This window comes from Lolium perenne, chromosome 6 (assembly GCF_019359855.2).
Source record: "Lolium perenne isolate Kyuss_39 chromosome 6, Kyuss_2.0, whole genome shotgun sequence".
NCBI classification, from domain to species: Eukaryota; Viridiplantae; Streptophyta; class Magnoliopsida; order Poales; family Poaceae; genus Lolium; species Lolium perenne.
Window position 1 is genome coordinate 122,006,668 of NC_067249.2, and position 3,749 is coordinate 122,010,416.

Here is a 3,749-nt window from a genome sequence, read left to right on the forward strand (position 1 = left end):
ATGCTATGTTAGTACTTGGTTTGGTTATGTTGATCTGTCATGCACTCTAAGGTTATTTAAATATGAACATCGAATATTGTGGAGCTTGTTAACTCCGGCATTGAGGGTTCGTGTAATCCTACACAGTTAGTGGTGTTCATCATCCAACAAGAGAGTGTAGAGTCTAGCATCTATCTATTTATTCTGTTATGTGATCAATGTTGAGAGTGTCCACTAGTGAAAGTATAATCCCTAGGCCTTGTTCCTAAATACTGCTATCGCTGCTTGTTTACTGTTTTACTGCATTTGTACTTCCCGCAATATTACCACCATCAACCACACGCCAGCAAGCACTTTTCTGGTGCCATTGCTACTGCTCATATTTATTCATACCACCTGTATTTCACTATCTCTTCGCCGAACTAGTGCACCTATTAGGTGTGTTGGGGACACAAGAGACTTCTTGCTTTGTGGTTGCAGGGTTGCATGAGAGGGATATCTTTGACCTCTTCCTCCCTGAGATCGATAAACCTTGGGTGATCCACTTAAGGGAAACTTGCTGCTGTTCTACAAACCTCTGCTCTTGGAGGACCAACACTGTCTACAAGAATAGAAGCACCCGTAGACATCAGTGCTACCTTTAAACAATTCAAAATTTATTACCTCTGATTTGTGTCAATGTTTTATAGCTCATGAGGAAGTATGTGGTGTTTATCTTTCAATCTTGTTGGGAAACTTTCACCAATGGACTAGTGGCTTCATCCGCTTATCCAATAATTTTGCAAAAAGAGCTGGCAATGGGATTCCCAGTCCCAAATTAATTAACTAAAATAGACACTCCTCCATGGTATGTGATTGTTGGACGGCACCCGAAGGATTCGGTTAGCCATGGCTTGAGAAAGCAAAGGTGGGGAGGAGTGTCATCATAATAAAACTAAAATAAAAAGGCACTCCTTCATGGTATGAGATTGTTGGCAGGCACCCGAAGGATTCGGTTAGCCATGGTTTGTGAAAGAAAAGTTGGAAGGAGTGCCACACAAAAATAAAAATAAAATGGGAGCCGCTCTTTGAAGGTTTGTCTGGCAAGGGGGTTAGAGTGCCCACTACCATTCGTTGACAACGGCAAACACCTCTCAAAATTTTACTTTTATGCTCTCTTTATGTTTTCAAAACCAAAGCTCTAGCACAAATATAGCAATCAATGGTTCCCTCTGCGAAGGGCCTTTCTTTTACTTTATGTTGAGTCAGTTTACCTACTTCCTTCCATCTTAGAAGCAAACACTTGTGTTAACTGTGCATTGATTCTTACATACTTGCTTATTTGCATTCATCATATTACTTTACGTTGGCAATTATCCATGAGATATGCATGTTGAAAGTTGAAAGCAACTGCTGAAACTTATATCTTCCTTTGTGTTGCTTCGATGCCTTTACTTTGAATTTATTGCTTTATGAGTTAACTCTTGTGCAAGACTTTTGATGCTTGTCTTGAAAGTACTATTCATGAAAAGTTTTGCTATATGTTATCTATTTGTTAGCGACTATAGATCATTGCCTTGAGTCACTTCATTCATTTCATATGCTTTGTAATAGTATGATCAAGGTTATGTAAGTAGCATGTCACTACAGAAATTATTCTTTTTATCGTTTACCTACTCGAGGACAAGTAGGAACTAAGCTTGGGGATGCTGATACGTCTCCAACGTATCCATAATTTCTGATGTTCCATGCTTGTTTTATGACAATACTTACATGTTTTGCTCGCACTTTATAATGTTTTTATGCGTTTTCCGGAACTAACCTATTAACAAGATGCCACAGTGCCAGTTCCTGTTTTCTGCTGTTTTTGGTTCCAGAAAGGCTGTTCGGGCAATATTCTCGGAATTGGACGAAATCAACACCAAAGATCTTATTTTTCCCGGGAGGCTCCAGAACACCGAAGGGGAGTCAGAGGGGAGGCCTGGGGCCCCCACACCATAGGGCCGCGCGGGCCAGCCCCTGGCCGCGCCGGCCTATGGGGAGGGCACCCTGTTGCCCATCCTGCGCCACCTCTTCGCCTATATAAGCCCTTTCGACCTAAAAACTCGATACCAATTGACGAAACTCCAGAAAGACTCCAGGGGTGTCGCCGCCATCGCGAAACTCCAATTCGGGGGACAAAAGTCTCTGTTCCGGCACCCTGCCGGGACGGGGAAGTGCCCCCGGAAGCCATCTCCATCAACGCCACCGCCTCCATCATGCTCCGTGAGTAGTTCCCCCATGGACCACGGGTTCTAGCAGTAGCTAGTTGGTACTCTCTCTCCCATGTACTTCAATACAATGATCTCATGAGCTGCCTTACATGATTGAGATCCATCTGATGTAATCGGTGTTGTGTTTGTTGGGATCCGATGGATGATACATTATGATTAGTCTATCTATAAAGTTTGTGAAGTTATTGTTGCTGCAATCTTGTTGTGTTTAATGCTTGTCACTAGGGCCCGAGTGGCATGATCTTAGGTTTGAGCTCTATACTTATTGCTTAGATTGTATCTACAAGTTGTATGCACATGTCGCTGTCCGGAACCAAAGGCCCCGAAGTGACAGAAATCGGGACAACCGGAGGGGATGGCGGTGATATGAGGATCACATGTTTTCACCAAGTGTTAATGCTTTGCTCCGGTGCTCTATTAAAAGGAGTACCTTAATATCCAGTAGATTCCCTTGAGGCCCGGCTGCCACCGGCTGGTAGGACAAAAGATGTTGTGCAAGTTTCTCATTGCGAGCACGTACGACTATATATGGAAAACATGCCTACATGATTAATGAATTGATGTTCTTTCTTAATGCTTTATCAATCCTATCAATTGCCCAACTGTAATTTGTTCACCCAACACTTGTCACTTGTTATTGGAGAGTTACCACTAGTGTAGATCGCTGGGAACCCCGGTCTATCTCTCATCATCATATACTCGTTTTATATGTCATTGGAAGTAGTATCAACTATTTTCTGGTGACATCGCCTGTATTCAAGTATCGCTGTGTATTCTTGTTACATTATTGCTCTCATATTACTGCTGCTTTCACATCACCCCTATTACTAGTGCTTTTCCAGGTGCAGCTGAATTGACAACTCAGTTGTTAAGGCTTATAAGTATTCTTTACCTCCTCTTGTGTCGAATCAATAAATTTGGGTTTTACTTCCCGCGAAGACTGCCGCGATCCCCTATACTTGTGGGTTATCAGTTCTCCACTAATAGGTTTAAACTACATGATGCAAGAGCTTAAACATGATCTACTTGAGAGCTCAAAACAATTGCCAAGTATCAAATTATTCAAGACAGTATACCAACTACCACATGAAGCATTTTCTGTTTCCAACCAAATAGCAATAAGTGCTGCGGCTTTCAGCTTTTGCCATGAACATGAAAAATAAAACGAAGAACACAAGTGTTCAAATGAAAAAGCGGAGCGTGTCTCTCTCCCACACGAGCATGTTAGGATCCGATTTATTCAGAAAATGAAAATAACAAAACGAAAATAAAAGCACACAGACGCTCCAAGTAAAGTGCATAAGATGTGACGGAATTAAAATATAGTTTCACTAGAGATGACCTGATAAATTGTCGATGAAGAAGGGGATGCCTTGGGCATCCCCAAGCTTAGACGCTTGAGTCTTCTTGGAATATACGGGGATGACTCACGGGGGCATCCCCAAGCTTAGGCTTTTCACTCTTCTTGATCATATTGTATCATCCCCCTCTCTTGATCCTTGAAAACTTTCTTCACAC